The following is a 19,433-nucleotide window of genomic DNA, read 5'->3' as shown; positions in this document are numbered from 1 at the left end:
ATCCTCTGGAGTCAGGGAAAGTGGTCATAATTTCTCATGTTTATAGAGTAATTTCTAGACCATAGTGTTGAGTGTTTCCTTCCACGGCTCGCGTGGAGTAGGGTTCGGTATCTGAAAGAGGAGCCGCACAGCAAATGAGAGAAAAAGACACGAGATAATTTTGCAATATTGGGGGACCAGGCGGCAAGTCCCGAAGGACTTCTCTTTGTGCTCAGGCCTCACCAAGCTTTTATTGATCTGGGATGCCCCTATAGCATAGCCCTAGGCAGGTGACCCCCTGCAACAGGCTGACTAGCCCATCAGCAAGGATTTACATAATAATAAATGGGCGAGTAGTTTCAGCTATCACTGTCTGGACAAACAGAGGTGGCGCCTAGCTCTGACCTTTGGGAGGGCTTCAAAGGCACCCAGCCTTCGGGGGGGTTCTCTGTCTATGCTTATCAGATAGTGAAGGCAATAAACAGTTTCCCACATCTCCCCCTTATTTTTTCTTTAAAAAATAATCAAGTCCCAATTTCAATGTCCAAAAGTTCTGAGTCCATGTTTCAATGTCCGACAGTTCATGTGTACACGCCAGCAATGAAATGTTGGTTCTGGATGGTGGAAAATGCAGGTCCGGTCCTTTCTGGTCTGGTCCTGGGCAACCTGCAGAGATGCACAGCTGCTGACTGCTAGCATGGCAAGGCGTCTTCACCATCTCCATCTCTGAACTGTCTCTCCTGTCTTTGTGGCTGGAGCAATCTGTTCAGTTTCTCTCCTGGATCCCTTGTTGCAGGAATCCACATGGTCTTGTTCTCTGAAAGTATACATATTCTCGACCAAAGGTTAATAATTGAAATTTTACTTGGGGAATTCTTTTTATATTTGCCCAAATGATTTTCCTTTGGCTTATTTTGATACCACATATGTTTTTCATGGGTGTCTTGCTGTTAGCATTACAAAATGAAAAAAGAAATTTTTCTAGATGTAATTTAGTTACAGGATATTTTTCCTTACATGGTATTCTTCCACTATCCCCCTTTTTTGATTTAATTAGGAGGCTTATGGAAAAAATTTTTAATGCAGTCTAGATAACTTTAAATATTAATTTTTTGCACAAAAAAAATTGAACCTGAACATGCTTTAGGTTCATAGCATGTTAAGCAATTTTACCATGAAATGAAAATTTTTGTTAATACTTCTTGAATAATTACTTATTTCAAATTAGCCAAATTTAATTAATTTGAAAACTTGACTTTAATTAATTTGAAAACTATTTTGCTGTCAAATTTAATATTTTAACAATAATCTTAATTTACACTGTAAATATTAATTGAAAGGATCACTTTACATCCTTGTGAAGGCTCTGAGCATTCCTGTTGTTAGACTATATTTAGACATAGGGTCTGTTAGCCAAGCCTCCGTTTTTCTGGATTCTGATTTCAGCTGGACCAAATCTCTTCTGTTATTTGGTTCCTGATCTGGGCTGGGCATGGGAAGCAAGAAGCAGCCATGGGGACAGGAGACCTTCCTCAGAAGGGCCGAGTGTTGAAGCCCGTGCACCGTTGGGGGGGGGGGGTGAGGATCTGTGCCCCACCTTTGTTGCACCCCAAGTTTTCTCCTACTGGCCCCCAGCTGTGCCTGTCTTAGGTCGTCCCACCCTGTGGGATCTTACCCGTCGTTGACTACCAGCTATCTCTGGGCCAAGTAGGGTGATGTGAGGTTCAGTTCTGTCTCCTTGATAGCCTATGTCCCTCTGGCCTCCATACCCAGCAACTGCCTTTGGGTCCCCTCGCCTGCTGGCGGGGCCCTGGCATTGATCATAGGGAACCCAGGTTTCTTCTCCAGAGAGGGCCTAGCTTACGCCATTGGGCCAGAGACAGATCCATGGTACCAGCTTTTCATGATCCCAGCTTGAACAGAGAGCTCAGGTAACAGCTGTAGGCAATTGGATTCCTCTTGGCAAAAAAAGTCAAGATAGGTCAATACAGAATGCTTAAGTGCCTTCCCCAGGGGGCCCTCCACACAGTGGAAAGGAATAAATCCCTTCATGTAAAACATTCAAATTCATTTGTAAATTTGTTTGGGATAAATGCACAATATACTGTTATAAAGCATCAAAAATTATTAATAAAACTTTGTAGAATAATACCATGTAAGAATATTCTTTGCTCTAGGTCATGACAACTTAATTTTAAACTCAAGGTTTGGAATGAGGAACCTAGTTTGCAAAAAAAGAGAGAAATTTACAGAAGCAGAGACAGTATGCTATCTAAATTACAGTTTTGGGTAAACACATTATCTAGAGTCCTTGGGTAACCTAGGTAAAACTTAGGCATATTATCTGAACTACAGTTTTTACCTGAATTAATTGTTACCATACTTCACTTTACCATGCCCCAGGTGGCCTCTGGGCTGTTGGTTGTCTGGTTTGTCTTCCTCCTGCTGGATTACACTTGGAGAATTTTAACTTAAAAAAGAAAAATCTTTCTTTTTTACACAAAGTAACTTATAGGGTTACTTCTTGGATGTTGACTGATAGTGCTGCAAGGCCATGTATTCCAAGTCATTAAACATTTATGGTGACTGTACTTATTTTCAGATTTGTATTTTAACAGCAAATCATTAGATTATCCTGTAAATATTAGTGGAAGATATTTCAAAATATTAAACTTTCTCCTTTTTATTAAATTTAAAATAATGTTTTTAAACAGCATTCCCTTTTGGCTTATTTGCATATACAGAGGGATCATGGGAAGCCTTCAGTAACTTTTTAGAAGAATTTTACTTTACTAGGATTCAATTGCTTACAAGGATTAGTAAATTCAGTAAAGTTTTATGTCTGATACACGCGGTGCAAACGCTGCTACACTTCCAGCCTAATTTAAAATGCAGCGGTGAGGAGCTTTTAAATAAAAGACATTGCTAGTTTAAATAAAGACTTTGCTACTAATAAATCAATTCTTTCTTTTATTTGGCAGAAATTCCTTATGCAACCAAGTATATTATATTTTGAAATATTGCACTCGGGAAAAACTTCCAAATACATATCTAATTAAAACATTTTCAACACTTAAAACAGTTTTCAACATAATAGGATCTAGTCTTGACCATGGAATCAATTACTCTTTATTAGTTTATGATATATACATAACTGTGGTTCTACTGAGAATTTTAGATATCTTTTAAAAATGTCTCTATCTACAAGCCTTTTAAGAAATACGAGCTCTGTTGTCGGCCCTTATAAAGCCAACTGCTCAAAACATTGGTCTATCATACCACTGAAATTATATTAAGACCGTGATTGCTAATTTATTAAGTATTAAAAATATCTTCTTAAAAATAGTATTAAATAAATCCGCGAGGCAAGCACACTTTCTGCCCCATCCGCATTTCCATAGTAAAACTCCACCTTAAAACTCCACCCCTGAAATCCCATCCTGCCTCAGTGAGCAGACACTCCTTTTGTGATTGGCTAAGTCAGAGGGAGGGGCTGTTCCAAGATGGCAGCCCCCAGGGGCGCGGCAGGCCATGCGGCCAACATGGCGGCTGCCAAGTCTGGCAGCTCAACATTGAGGCTGTCTACACTGTTCTCTGAACAGAAAAGATGATTTCCTTATTCTCACAATAAACAAGGGAAGAGCAAACCAAAATCCCTAAAAGATAGATGGCCAACATTATATTGTAGACAAACAAATCTCATTAGCTGTTTATACCCTTTATAATTATCTTAATATTAATTACATTTAAACTGGTTTTTGTATTAAAAATTTCAGTTGAGATCTTAAAAATTAATCCTCTTTTTAAAATCAGACCAAGAAGTAACATATTTTGAATTCCTAATCATTTAAGAGAAAACACATTCTATTTTTTCAAAAACAAGTTATACATTAGATATTTAATTAATTTCTCCCGATTCAATTTGCACTTTAAACTTTCAGAGCTTTAAATCTTAGACATTTCAAATAAAATATAAGGCATTTTCAATTAATAGATTAACTTCTATCTTCTAGACTTCATAATAGGCATACTCAGATCAACATTTCAGTATTATAAATTTCAATACTTTTAGATGATTTGAACTTAAAAGTTTTAAGTTTCCAGCCAATAAGCCTGGCATAGCTGCTAAAATGGTCACAATTTTCCTGTTGGGGAAGTCAAGAAACAAACCCATAGGTATTCACATGTAAACTTGACTATCAACTTCCTGGTGGTACTTGCCTCAGGGCGGGAAATTTCAAAAGCTACTTTAAATCGCTTTGGGAAACCTGCTTGTATTTCTTTGTCAGGTTCATCTCCTCCATTTTTAAGACCAAAAGAGTCTCAGGTTTTTATTCTGTACACAGCAAAAGGTCAAGTTCAGCTCAAAACTATGCGCACTCGTTTTTAAACTGGCCTTTTCCCTTTACATGTGCACAGAAATCCCAGATTCATTTATAAATTTGTAAAAGCTTTTCAATTACTAGAAGGACTTTAATTTTAGAATACTTGGGGAGGGGGCGTCCACATTGGATCGCCACATGCTCCTTCTTCCCTTTCCCCACATCCTGCTTTGGGGGAAGTTTCAGCAAATGACTCAGATGGCGTATTTTTTCCCAAAGTCATGCTTAATTGAAAAAGACATTTTAAGTTTTTCCCTATTTCGCTTTCTAAAGTCATGGCTAGCACCCAAGGTTATCTTAGCCAAAGTTTGGTTGTCATAAGATGTTCTCCGGTAATTTTTAAACAAAACATTAAGTAATCTCATTGCGGGAGAGCTTATAGCTCTGCCTTTTCCTGCCACCTTTGAATCTCTCCGCACCAGAGAGAGATTCGGCAGCGGGGTTTCATTTCTTATTACAGATAGATTCCAAATACAAATTAAGATTTTAATTTGGACAAGAAACCACATTAATGTGACCATGGCACTCTTTTTTCAGCCTGATTTAAGAGTACCTTTTAATATTCCAATTTCTTTATAATTTGGCCTTTTTGCACAGGTGATTCTATTCATGGCAAATTAAACATATTAGGATTAGGACATGGAGGTGGAGGGAGCCATGAAGGCCATTCCTCCCATTTTTTTTTTTTTTTTTTTTTTTCTGTTCCTCTTAAGGAGCGGAGGGTGCAAGGGGAGGAGATTTATCCTCCTTGACCTCTCCTAAAGCCTCTAGGAAATGAAATGCCGTGTTCCACAAGGGGAAACAATTTTTGGCAAGTTCTGATTAACTTTTTGGCAAACTTTTAAGATCTAATGTACCTTTTTCAAGAAACCAAGGGTTATGTTCTATAATAACATGCAAAAACTGTAAGATATTACCTTCTAAAATTTTAATACTTTAAACATGCAAATCAAAAGTCTATAATAAAGTTTCTTACTTTTTAAAAGCCAAATATACCTTTTTAAAGCCAAATCTACTTTTTTAAAGCCAAATCCTTCCCCGTTTGTTAGCCTGGTTAAGAAAACGTTCCCAGTTACTTACAGACCCGGGCTTCTGTAGTTGATCCTGGGCATTGCGTGCGGTGGAATCCCCCTCACCTTTTTTCGGTGAGTTTTCCACACCTTTTCGGTGTAAACTTCCTTTTCTCGCTCCAGCGAGACCTGCACTTCCAGATTACCCGTTGGGCGCCAGATGTTGAGTGTTTCCTTCCACGACTCGCGTGGAGTAGGGTTCGGTATCTGAAAGAGGAGCCGCACAGCAAATGAGAGAAAAAGACACGAGATAATTTTGCAATATTGGGGGACCAGGCGGCAAGTCCCGAAGGACTTCTCTTTGTGCTCAGGCCTCACCAAGCTTTTATTGATCTGGGATGCCCCTATAGCATAGCCCTAGGCAGGTGACCCCCTGCAACAGGCTGACTAGCCCATCAGCAAGGATTTACATAATAATAAATGGGCGAGTAGTTTCAGCTATCACTGTCTGGACAAACAGAGGTGGCGCCTAGCTCTGACCTTTGGGAGGGCTTCAAAGGCACCCAGCCTTCGGGGGGGTTCTCTGTCTATGCTTATCAGATAGTGAAGGCAATAAACAGTTTCCCACACCATAGTCCTCTTTTCTTTTTAGTCCTCAAGAGCTGAGGCTTTTAGGTGTCCCACATGGATGTTTATTTATCTTTTCTAACACTGTCTCAATTCTTTTTTTACATTTAAATTATCTGTATCCTTTTGATTCTCTGGTTTCTCTATCACCCCTTCAATGACATTAATTTTCACTGTCTGACTTCATTTCCCCTCTTTTTTGTCTTGTAATCTTTTCTTCTCTACACATGAGCATGGAGTCCAGTCTTCTGCACTTTCAGCTAAGTGTGAAAAGAGGGTTTCCTTCTTCCTTTCTTTTTTCTTTTTCAATTACCTAATGTCTGTACACTTTGCTATAATGAGCATTAATGTTTTCCAAAGGCCAGTTCATAAAAGCAGTGAATGTTTCTTCAATTAACACACTCCCTACAAAATATTCACTCTGGTGTTAATATGCTAATGACAGTCACCTCCTTACCATACAGGCTTTTATTATTAAATGTCCCTGTTTTAATGGAGAGTGCCTTTGTCTAATATTTTATATCTTCTAAGACAATTGGCACAACTTCTCAATAGATTTCAGATTTTATTTCCTTAAATATCTTCCTTGTTCGAAGATATATGCATGCTTAGGCTTAGATAATCATCCTATGCTGTAAACTACCATTACCAAGAATATATTATGAACTCAGTTTTAATTAAGAAGAAAAAGAGAGATTCTTCTCAATCTTTTTGGAAAACCCCTATAGTTTGATAGGATGGATATAACCAACAAGCATCCAGGGAACTCCACTTGAATAATAATGATTCAAAAGAATTGAATTATTAATGCAAAATAAAGTAACTACAAACCATTTTATTTAAATTACCTAGGAAAGCAGTGTTGCTAGGCACTGAGTCTCATATCCATATATCATTTTCCTGGAAAACCTATTATAATCTGTTGTTCAAAGGTATTTGTGCAGTGTGCAATTCTTTCACTGGAAATTTTGAAATATCTAAAACATCAAGTAATTGAAATTAATGGATTGACTGCCTAGCCTGTAAGAGCACAAATTTCTGGCTCATTTAGGAACAGTTTGAGTGATGGTAAAGCATTAAACAACTTTCAGCATATGATTAATTCTATCCCACTATGTAAATAAAGATAATAGAAATGTTTCATAAGATAAATGTGAGGCAAAAGGAACGTGTTCTTACTTCTCATAGAAAAACTCATCAATGTTCCATGAGTAGTAATGAAAATAGGAATCTTGAGTTCTAACTCTTAGTACAAGGACTTTTCATATATTTCTTACCAAATACAGTTTTATAATGTGTTGTGAAAGCTTAAAATGGTGTATTTTTCCCATTGAAAGTTTGAAAGGTTTATGGTTCCAGCTCATTAGTCAAAATTAAGGAAAAAAGGTGTTCTGATGGTATTTTTCAGTAAGATTGGTAGTAAAACAATAGTGTGCATGAACAAGCAAAAAGCTTATCAATATAAACTTATCATTTAGGTGAGGAACAAAAACAAGAACCAGAAACAAATAGGAGAACAAACAAAAAACATACAGCCTTCGTGAAAGGTCTTTTTAAAAAAATTTATCATTATTGTTGAAAGTATTACAGATGTTACCCTCCCCCCCATTGACCGCTTCTAGCCCCTACTCTCTCCTCCCCCCATCCCAGGCCTTCACCACACTATTGTCTTTGTCCATGGGTTATGCATATCCTATATACTGGGTGTTCGACGAGGGGGCGGGGCCAGTCAGGGGAAGGGAGCGAGGCCCTGGCCAGCTCAGGCAGCCGGGGGAAGGGAGAGAGTACTTGGCTGGCTGCCACCAGCCATGAGGGACCCTACCAGTCCACAAATTTCGTGCACTGGGCCTCTAGTATGTATATAGGTTCTTTGGTCAATCACTTCCCACCCACCCACCCATCCACGTAAAAGTATTCACTGTCATAATTACAATATATAAATATCAGTACAATATAACAGAAAAAAAAACCTGACTGCTTAAGCTTTTATTTTTTTTAAATATATTTTTATTGATTTCAGAGAGGAAGGGAGAGGGAGATAGAAACATCTATGATGACAGGAATCATTGATCAACTGCTTCATGCATGACTGGGGATCAAGCCTGCAACCCCGGGCATGTGCCCTTGACCGGAATTGAACCTGGGACCCTTCAGTCTGCAGGCAGACACTCTATCCACTGAGCCAAAACAGCTAGGGCTGGACTGGTCAAGCTTTTCAATGAATTTGGATGAGTCACCTCAACCCTCTGGGTCACAGCTACCTCACAGAAGATAAGTCTGAAGTAATTCCAAGTGGTTCCAAAATGTAGTCCACAAGTAAGTGCTAATTGATGATAAAATCTTCAAGGATAGAAGGTGAAAAATGAAGGGCAGTAGGACAAACATAATTCTAAAAATTGTTCTCTAATTTGATATTTTGTTCTTGATTTTTCAGGATTAATAATGCCAAAGGTTTTTTTGTTTTTTGTTTTTTTTTTTAAAAAAAACACCTCATATTGCTTCAATAAATGAAAAAAAAATCATAAAACTTTGGATTATGGGATTTCTACAGGCTTTTCTTTGTATGTACTGTGAAATCCTATAAAGGCAATTGCTATGAGTAATATGTCTACAATGCAAGCAAAATTTTTGGTAATACATTGAAAGTTGAGGTAATGGTAGCTATTGAAATATGAATCTCTCCAAACCTATACTGCTTCTACTCTACAAAATTATACAGATCAAGAAGGTAAAGTAAAACCACACAAAACTTATGCCTTTAAAATACCAAGAATACAGAGGACACTAAAACTTAAAGCTAACCTGCAAATAGAAAAATAAATACTAATTTTTAGTAGAACTGGGAGATCACAGCCAGGATACAGAGAAGGGTTTAACGAGTTTGTAGGGATTTAGGAAGAAGTCTTAGGGAAATACTTTAAGAGAAGAAGAGAATAGAAATGAAGAAGAAGTAAGGCTTTGCAAACTGAGTGACAAAGGGAAAAAAAGCATAAGATGACAAATTAAAATCTTTCCAGACAAAACTGAAAAAGGTAAGGACAAAAAATTACTTCTCATTGACCCCTCAAAAAAATTCACACATTAAGGAAAGTGCTATACTGATGGAGGAGAACATTTTCAAAACTAGGCATCTTGTAAACCAACCTAAATGTTAGCTCTGTTCATGCAATGTAAGGATGCCCACAATTTTATCTGTATAAAGCTATCTAAGACAAAACAAAACAAAATAAAAAAGTCAGAAAATGGGAATCAAAACTTTTGAGCTGATGATAAATTTCTCACAAAAGCAACCATGAAATATAAAGAAAAGTATCATAATATCCCAAACTGAATTAAATATCCTCAAATAAACACATGTGAAGTAACACATCAAATCAGAAATTCAAAGATTAATAACATAAATAGATAATAAAGAAAAAGAAATAGAATAATTGATTGGACTCACTGAAAGATAATAAAGAACAAATGTCATAAATGACTAAATTTGCCTAAGAGAGAATTGGTATAGGTGAAAATTGAATAAGGGGTATTGAATGAAGCCAGCAAAAATAGCCAACAGAATAAAAATGAAAAAGATGTAAAAATTATCAGAAAGAAAGTGATTGAATCAGAGTCAGACAAAAGAGATAAAACATATGTATAATTGGAATCCATAAGGCAGAAAGAAAAGCAAAACAATGAAACAATGAAAGTACAAATCAAAGAATCTTTCCAGAAATAGTAGACCTGCATAATCATATTGAAAGGATCTATAGGAAACCTTAGAAAATTCATTATGAACCACCAACTCTAAGACATATCCTAGTAAAACCATTAGACTTTAAAGACTCAGAAAAATTTTCAGGGCCTGCAGAAAAAAATATTATGTAACTTATAAGGCCAAGAGAATTATACTTGCATTAGACTTTCTAGAAATAGTAAATAAAGCAAGGAATATTAGAGCAGCATTTTTAAGAAATGAGAAAACTGTGAACAGTAGATTTTTACATTTAGTCTTTCAAGTATCAAGAATAGAGAACAGATTTGAGAAAACAAGCACTCTGATAGATTGCTAGGAACTACTGCTGGTACAACATTTCCAGTAAGCAATCTAGATTAAGATCCTTTTACCCAGAAAATTCACTTCTGGAAAAGCAAAGCTTAATAAAACAAAAGCTCTATAAAGCTTTGACCCCAGAATGTTCATCTCCCTTTTGTGAAAAGTGGAAAGAATCTATGCAATGACAGGAAAAGTTAAGTAAGTTAAGATAAAACAGAACCACCAGAAGGAAGTACTCCAGTAATTGTGGAATAAGGATTGCTGCTTTTTTTTCTTTGTGCATTTACCCCCTAAATGTCTAGTATGAACAATGTTACTGCTATATAATCATATAAGAAATAAAATTTTATACTACTCTGGTAAGGGACAATTTGACAACATTTAAGAAAACTAAATATGTATGTGTCATTTGATATAGCAATTCTGCTTATAGGAAACATTCCAAAGGTATTCTTATAGCAATATACATAAAATGCATATGCACAAGTACATTTGTTACATCATTATGTGTAATTGAAAAATGTTAGGAACAATGTGAATAGTCAACATAGAGTAGTTCCATAATCTATGGTACATTAACACAAGGGAGTATCACAGGAGTATAAAAAAATGAGGAAGATTGCTATGAACTCGTATAGAGCGTTTCCAAGATATGCTGTTAGGTGAAACAAAGTAAAAAAGAGTATTCCTAGTATGCTAACTGTTGTGTAAGAGATAAGGGGAAATGGAAAATATATATGTATCTACTTATTTTTGCAAAAAGTGTCAAAGGAAGGAAAAATAAAAATGGGCCCATTAGATTCTTAGGAAATGCATTATGCTGCACTTATGGACAAGGATTTCATGTCAGCAATTTATTCTCATAGTTCAGGAAAAAATGTGGAGAGGGAGAGAGGTAAAAGAAGTAAAATGTCAACAATGGAGACTTTTGGTGAAGGTAAATGGAAATTCTTTGAAGTCTTGAAGCTTTACTTCAAGTTTGAAATTATCCTATATAATCCTAAATAATAAAAGGATAATATGCAAATTGACCGATTAATGGGATGACCAGTTGCTATGACGTGCACTGACCACCAGTGGGCAGATGCTCAATGCAGGAGCTGCCCCCTGGTGGTCAGTGAGCTCTCACAGGGGGAGAACCACTCAGCCACAAGCTGGGCTGACGGGTGGCGAAGTGGTGGTGGTGGGAGCCTCTCCTGCCTCCGCAGCAGCGCTAAGGATGTCCGACTGTGGCTTAGGCCCACTCCCTGTGGGCCTAAGCCACAGTCAAACATTCCCCAAGGGCTCCTGGACTGCTAAAGGGCACAGGCCGGGCTGAGGGACCCCCCTCCCAAGTGCACGAATGTCATGCACTGGGCCTCTAGTTTCAATATAAAAAAGTAAAAACCTAATGCAAAAAGTCAATGCATATATCTTTAGTACTTGTGCTTGCAAATAGTATCTGTTTACCATTTTCAGTTATAATATCCTTAAATAATTTAAATTCAGGTGGTATTTTCTATAGATATAATCTTATAAGCCTAGAATGTGCCTATGAATTAGATAAATAACAAGAGAGAATATATAGCAGTATTTGCATTTCATATCTAGTTATAAATTATCAGTTGAATAACCTCTGTGTATTATTCTGCCTTATTTGATTATTGATCAATATTAAACAGTTAAAGACAAAATTTAAAAAAAGCCAGCATGTGATATTTGCATATGTGCTATCTAGGGAAAAAAGATAACCCTGAAGTTTATACTTTTAAATGAGAGAAAGAAGATTGGTGGGTAAGTATTTTAATTGCAGCTTGTTTTTCTTTATTCTCCAAATTTGTTTTTACTATGATTATTATATACAGTCCATGTTTTTATTTACTGATATGTTCATGATATTTTTGCTCACCATTTCTTTTTCTATTTCAGTTCTTCTTTTGGAATTTAATAATTTTATTTTTTTCTAAAATCTATATGTGGTAATTTTTTAAAGTAACAATCCATTGTTAAACTTCACTTTAGCTTTTGTTTCTCTGAAAAATCTTAAATTTGTTACCATTTATTATCTGTCAAGATAGTTATAGAATTTGTGCTTAATAATAATTTTCTGTCAAAATTTTGAAAGTTCCATTTTAAAAATCATTTTGAAGATATTATCTGGTATCTTCCTGTATTTTATTGCTATCAGTATAATTATGGCTTTCCTATAGGTCAACTGTCTTTACTCTGCCTGCTTTAATGCTATTCTTTGTCTTTGGTGTTCTGTGTTTTGATTGTGATGTAGCTAGGCATAGATTTCTTGTTATTTACTTTGTTTTAGATTTGTAGCTTATATCAGAAGTTTCACATGTTTCAAAAAATATTGAAGATTTCTCAGGGATCATCTCTTCAAATATACTGTGTGATAGAATTCAGGATCTAACTGGTGGAAGTCTTTTGCATTCTGTCCATCACTGTCTCTGATGTTTTCTGTATCTTTCTGTGCCGCATTCTAGGCAATTTCTTCAGCTACATGTAAACCAGATAATCAAAGCGTGGTCTGTGGACAAGAGCTGGTTTAATAATTTGTTTGTTCATGAGATAAATACAAAAAACAGGAGTATACAGAAAATTTTGTACCCATTTGACATTGTGTGACCTTATTGTTGTTATCTATATATATAAAAAAACAGTGACCACAAGGCTGTAACGACCGGAAAAACCAGTCTCTATGATGCCCACTGAGGCCAGCAAACCAGCCCGATCAGGGGGCGGGGCCAGTGGCTAATCCCCCCACGGCCCTTCCCCCCCCCCCCCCCCCCCGTCGGCCCTGCCCCATCCCGATTGGCCTGAAGCCCCTACCCCCAGCCAGCTCTGCCCCCAATCAGCCCCCAACCCCATTTGGGGGTGGGGCCAGCCAACCCACCACCCACAGTCCCTCCCTATGACCAGCCTGGCCCTCATCGGCCCCCCACCCCAATCGGGGGTGGGGCCTGCCAGCCAATCACCCTCGGCCCTACCCCCTGCCGGCCCGGCACTGATGGGCCAGCCAGTCAACCTCCCACTGTCTCCTCCTCCCAACAGGACCGGCCCTAATCTGTCCTGATTGGGGCCAGGCCAGCTGGACCCCACCCGTGCACGAATTCGTGCACTAGGCCTCTAGTTTTAAATAAAAGTGTCAGCCTGAAGTAGTTCGCTTTACCAGATTTTGAAGTGCATAGCTGCTTATACATTTACACTTTTCCTGGACTATCATTGCAATTATCTTCTTCAGGGAAAAGATTTAGGAATTGGATCTTCTTTGTGTTTATATCTGCTATATTCTCTGTTTTTAACTCTCCCTTGTCATTTATTTTGCTTATTTTTTTCTCATTTCTCTTATCCTGCTTTTAATAATGTCTGCTGGACCTTATATTGGTTTCATTGTGATATTCATCTCAAAAATGGTTTTTAATTTTTCCTCCCACATTATTTCTGACTTTGGCATGTTTTCCCCCCATCTTGTTGTTGTCTTATTCACTTATTTCCATAGTTGTTAGGCATCTTTTGAGCTATTTTTAAGGAGGCAATTATTTTGATGCTTCTAATTCAGTTGCTGCTTTTACTTACATTTTCTCTATGGCAGTATTCTTTATCATAATTTTTCTTCTACTATTTACTACTTATTCTTTACCTCCAACACTAAAAAAAATTGTGACCAGCTTCTACAACTCCAGTGCTGGTTCTTTTTACTCACTACTCATCTTTGAATGAGGTGAATTTTTTTCTATACTACCCATTTGAAGAAGGTTCAAGTTGGGAAAGAACCAAAGTTATGTTTTGGCTGGGCACCAGAAATATTCCTTGTTTACCAAGAGGTCAGTTCTTTTTTTATTTTTAAAGAATAGTTTATTATTATTTTTAGAGAGAGAGAAGGGAAGGTAGAAGAAAGAAAGATCGATGTGAGAATGTAACATGGCCTCCTACATGCCCCTACTGGGGATTGAGCCCACAACCCGTATGATCCTTGACTGGGAATCAAACCAGCAACCTCTAGGTGCATAGGATGGCACCCAACCATTGAGTACACTGGCCAGAGCTAGAAGTCAGTTCTTTTGGCCGTCTCCCTGGACATCAAGAATCAGAAGCTGTGGAGCCTGGCAGACATCGTACAGATCAGATTCCTGTGATTACACTCTATCAGCGGTTCTCAACCTGTGGGTCGTGACCCCTTTGGCGGTCGAACAACCCTTTCACAGGAGTCGCCTAAGACCATCCTGCATATCAGATATTTACATTACGATTCATAACAGTAGCAACATTACAGTTATGAAGTAGCAACGAAAATAATTTTATGGTTGGGTCACAACATGAGGAACTGTATTTAAAGGGCCAGAAGGTTTAGAACCACTGAGTTTTGCCTTTTGGGTGTGCCATCTATTTGGAGACTTCATTCCTGCCTTCTGTCTCTGAGATTGCAGCCTTTGATGTCCTCACAGCATCTTTTTGCTTGCTTGTTTGACCGTGGGACTTTTGGAAGCTCTTTCATATATTATGTTGTTTGAGGTTGACTTATTTAGTTAGATTAAAGATTGTTTCCATTTGTGTTTCTTGTTATACTTATTTTGGGATGATTTTTAAAAGGAAATTGACACTATTTTATAATTAGAATCTGATAGTTTATTCTTTTCTAAATGTGATTTTTATGGTACCCCAGAAAAGTAACTGGAAAAAGATCCTATCTAATAAAAGAGAAACATGATAATTAGCCATACGTCTGCTACCCTTCCCATTGGCTAATCAGGGAGATATGCAAATTAACTGCCAGCCAAGATGGCGGCTGGAAGCCAGGCAGCTTGAAGGGAACATGAGGCTTGCCTGCTTCAGTGACGGAGGAAACCAATGTTCCCCGTCTGCCTTGCTGGCCTCTGAGCTTGCAGTTTGAAACATTGTTACAAATATAGAAGCTAAAAAAACCCCCAGAAACCTGCTTTCAGCCAGCCGGGATCTCAGAGCTGGATTTGATACAGTGTTTCGATTGTAGAACCCAAACAAACCAGATACCTGCTTTCAGCAGCAGAGGCTTCAGAGCTGGAGCCAGAGCTAAAGCTGGCCCAGAATAAAAAAGAAAAAAAAGAAAAAAAGGAGCGGTTGGGAGCTTCAGTCACCCGCCAGCCTGAAAACAGCCCTCAGCCCCTAACCCAGACTGGCCAGGCACCCCAGTGGGGACCCCCACCCTGAAGGGTGTGTGACCAGCTGAAAACAACCATCATCCCCTCACCCAGGCTGGCCAGGAACCCCAGTGGGGACCCCCACCCTGATCCAGGACACCCTTCAGGGCAAACCAGCCAGCCCCCACCCATGCACCAGGTCTCTATCCTATATAGTAAAAGGGTAATATGCCTCCCAGCACCGGGATCAGCATGACGGGGGCAGCGCCCAAACCCCCTGATCGCCCTGCGGCTCTGTGTGTGACAGGGTGTGGTGCCCCAACCCCCTGATTGGCCCTGCTCTGTGCGTGACATGGGGTGGCGCCGCAACCTCCCCATTGACCCTGCCTTGAGTGTGACAGGGGGCGGTGCCCCACCCCCCCAATCGGCCCTACCCTGAGCGTGACTGAGGGTGGCATCGCAACCTCCCGATCCGCCCTGCTCTGTGCATGACAGGGGGCAGCACCCCAACTCCCCAATCGGCCCTGCTCTGAGCCCGACTAGGGGCTGCACCTGGGATTGGGCCTGCCCTCTGCCACCTGGGAGCAGGCCTAAGCCAGGAGGTCGTTATCTCCCGAGGGGTCCCAGACTGTGAGAGGGCACAGGCCAGGCTGAGGCCCCCCCCCACCCCCCCGAGTGCACAAATTTTTGTGCACCGGACCTCTAGTTCATTTTATAAAAATTTAAAATACACCACATTTATTAACACCTCAGTTAATACAACACACCTATTGTTTTTTAAATTTTTTTTATAACCACCTCTAGGTAGAAGTGATATCTCTATTGCCTTTTCAGGGATGCTTCACTACATAGCTATCTAGAAAAGTGTGCCATTTACATTATTACAAGAATTGCCTTTGTCAGAGAGTTCATAACGAAGAAGCAAACAATTTGATTGGTTTGAATATCTCACCACTAAGATTGTTAGTTCAGTGTATTGAGTAACAAAGTTCTGTCAGTTTCACTTAAATAATTTTATATTTTTTTCTACATGTATCTTAATCCTACTTCTGCTCCAGGCATTCTGCTAACAAAGGCCTATAAAAAGTACAAAGGAATAAAAACTGGCTACCAGATAGTTGGCAACGGGTATAATTATGGCGAGACCAGTGAGACTGGTCAGGTTAGAAAATGTGAGTTGTATAAAGATTCACTAGGAGGGATGACACTTTCTTGTGATAATATTCTGGCACCAGAGTGGGATGACCAGGTATTTGACCCTTATACGAGTATGAATACTGGGTCTCACCGAAAGGCTAGCTTCAGATTCCCAGACAGTTATTGGGAATTTGTTACATATTTAGAGATTTCACATCAATAACCTTATTTAATTGACATTGTGACTCTCAAGGTAAATTCTGTTACACTAAACTTTTTAAATACTGCACATGAAAGTCAGAGAAGTCATATGATCTCCACAAAGTCACACAGGCCAATTCTTGGCAGGACTGGGCCTGAACCTACATCCGGAGTCTGGGGGCCTGGTTTCCTGCTACATGATTCATACACCAAATGTACTCTCTTGACTTAGTTCAGTTTCCATTAAACTTTAACTTTCTGACTCTCAGCTTTTGTCTGATCCCCAGCGATGGCAGAAACCTCAACACCACACTGAAGTTAAGTGACTGAATCTGTCCCCAGGAAGCTAGAGGGAGCTGGGAAATGACACTTTTTCTTTTCTGTTCAATCTTGATGTGCCTGAGGCTGCTTAGATTATTTTTCTTTCCTTAGGCCCCTTCATATCTTGAAAACTGTGTGCATGAACAAAAAAATCCTTTGAGGCACTGAGGGCATTTTAAAGAAATAAGTGTGAAGCTGTCACAGTTTGAACAGGTAACACCCAGGACAAAAGAATGACAGTTCAAGAGAGGCAGATGGGATGAGTGCATGGTTCTCAGCAGCAAAGCCCAGGGAAGAAGTCCTTGTTGAAGGAAAACCCACAAGTGATAGAGCGTTTGCTCTTTTCCCCTCTAGTTTTAGAATCTCGGGGGTGACTTTTAATTTTAATTGTGCGCACAAGGAAGATAGTCTTTTATTACTTCCTCTCTGTTTATTAGCCGATGTGACTTGTGATATAAAAGGTTGGAAGAGCAGTGTAGGGATGCTAAATGTATAGTGACAGGGCTCTGCTTTCCTCCAAGTTTCCCCAGAGGGGTCACGGTCTCACCATGTTTATCTTCCACGAGTCATCAGTGCTTGAAGAGTATGTTTGTGAGTATGTGTGGCAGTTGTGGGTACAGAGAAGAAAAGCACATTGCTTTGGTGATTGTATGGTAGTACACTCCCTTTATCCCAGATGCATCTTTCTGTGCAGAGGAAACCAAATTCTTCTCCCACTTCACTTTGAGTAAGCGCTCTAAGAGATTGGAGGTCTCTCATAAACTTTTTTTTTTTTTGAGATCTGATAGTTATCAATAAGGAGATATGTTTATAAACATAAGGCCACGACCTTCAAATAACTACTGTAGGGCAAGTTATGGGAGAAGACAGAGGGGACTTCAGAAGATGACCTGGTTACAACAAAGTTTTCTAGGCACCATGAATGGCATTTATCAGGTTCAGTTGTTGTATTTCACCAGACACACTACATGTTTTGTTCTTTGCTTTCCCTCTTTCACAGTAAGCCCTTCACTGGATTTTTGAGGCCACTAAACTGCTTTTAGGATATTCCTTCTATGGGATGAGGATCACCTACAATTTTTTAAAAATTAAACTTTGAGGTATTTATTTACTTTCCACATCAGCAATCATGGGAGATTATGAATGAGCCGTCCTGATTATGAAGGGCTATGACTCCTCAGGAACACACAGCACTACTGAGTGACTGTGGCATCCCATGGAGAACTTCGGTCTTTGGCCGCAGAGTTAAGAGCTCCTGGTGTCACAGTCCTGCAAGCCCTCTTTGAAATGACCTTCATTTATATTTCATTGAAGTCTGTTTGTATAAGGCTAAAAACCTTAATTCTTGTGCCAGATGCTAATAAGGCACAGGTGACAAAGTGTCCATTTCCTGGCATCTTCAGACTGTTGGGATCACTCTTTCCGGAAATATTTGGGTAGATCATTGTGGGCAATCCATTTTCTCCCCCAGTATCCCTAAAGCGCTTCAGGGTGTTTGTTTCTTCTGACCACATTTTGCTCTGGTCTCCTCCATCCAGGGAATCCTGGATCTTTACATGTTTCTTGTTTTCTGTGACTGCTGTTCTCTTTCCGCACTATCTTGGTCATGCTGAGCACTGTGTCTATACCTTCATTTCTTTACAATACCACCTCTCCTAAGGCTAACCTCTAATGAAACTTTGGGGACTGAGATCACTGATTAATGCACAACACCAATTAATGCATAATCAGATAATATGCTTATTGTTGGATTGACAGACAAGTTAAAACTGAGTCTTAGACAATGTCCTAAAATTTAATCCATCACTCCTCTGTCAGGAAGGGAGCCCTTGCCCTTCTTAGGTCCTGGGGGAAGGGTACCCATTATCTTTTAGGTGCTTCTCTTTTTCTCTTTAGACCTTCTTCCTCACTTCGTAAGCTGCCAACCCACTCCCCTGAATTGTTGTTCTCTTGTTTAGAGAGGCATTTAGGTCTTTAACTGTTTCTCTTCAAACCATGTCCACAGTTTGCTTTTGTGACTCAAATATTACTTATGCCGCTCTGTTTACCAAATGGAATTTTCTACTCTTATTAATATAAAACTTGGATATTAAAACTTTTCTTTAATATATTCCAGAAAAGTTCTCAGAGCTCAATCACTCTCAATCAGGTAGAGAACATCTGAGGTCTTGGTGTACATAACTGTCATTTATTGAATATTGATCGTGGCATTGTACATCTATTCCATTTAATCCTTTTAAGCCTTTCATTGTGCACTGACATGTACTTAAAAGTGCATAAAACTTGAGTGCACAGTCTAACGAATTATTATAAAATAAACACCTATATAATTACTGCTCTGGCCAAGAAGTAAAAGTACCAGCTCTCCTAGTCCTGAATCTTGCCATGTAACCATTTCTGATCACTTTCTAGTGCACTTCTTCATGACACTGACAGATATGAACAACTTTAAATATTATATATTCATTTCAACTGCTTTTGAACTTTATAGAGATGGAATAATACAGTATGCATTCCTTTGTGTAGTCTTATTTCCCTTAGCATTAATTTTTGTGAGATTTATCCATGTTGTTGCATGGAGGTACATCTTATATATTTTCTGACTGTGGAATTATAATGTGTAACTATA

General features: G+C 38.8%; 1 non-coding gene across 1 annotated transcript; it reads right to left on the bottom strand.

Annotated features, from left to right (window-relative positions):
• Window positions 1-17,969: 17,969 nt before the first annotated feature.
• LOC118661861 lies at window positions 17,970-18,098 on the bottom strand. The gene has a single exon (XR_004969504.1). It is a non-coding gene; the product is annotated as a small nucleolar RNA SNORA25 (small nucleolar RNA).
• Between the last annotated feature and the right edge of the window lie 1,335 nt (window positions 18,099-19,433).

Source organism: Myotis myotis, unplaced genomic scaffold (genome assembly GCF_014108235.1).
Source record: "Myotis myotis isolate mMyoMyo1 unplaced genomic scaffold, mMyoMyo1.p scaffold_m19_p_1, whole genome shotgun sequence".
NCBI classification, from domain to species: domain Eukaryota; kingdom Metazoa; phylum Chordata; class Mammalia; order Chiroptera; family Vespertilionidae; genus Myotis; species Myotis myotis.
The sequence above is the reverse complement of the archived record's forward strand: the minus strand, read 5'-3'. Positions and strand labels throughout refer to the sequence as shown.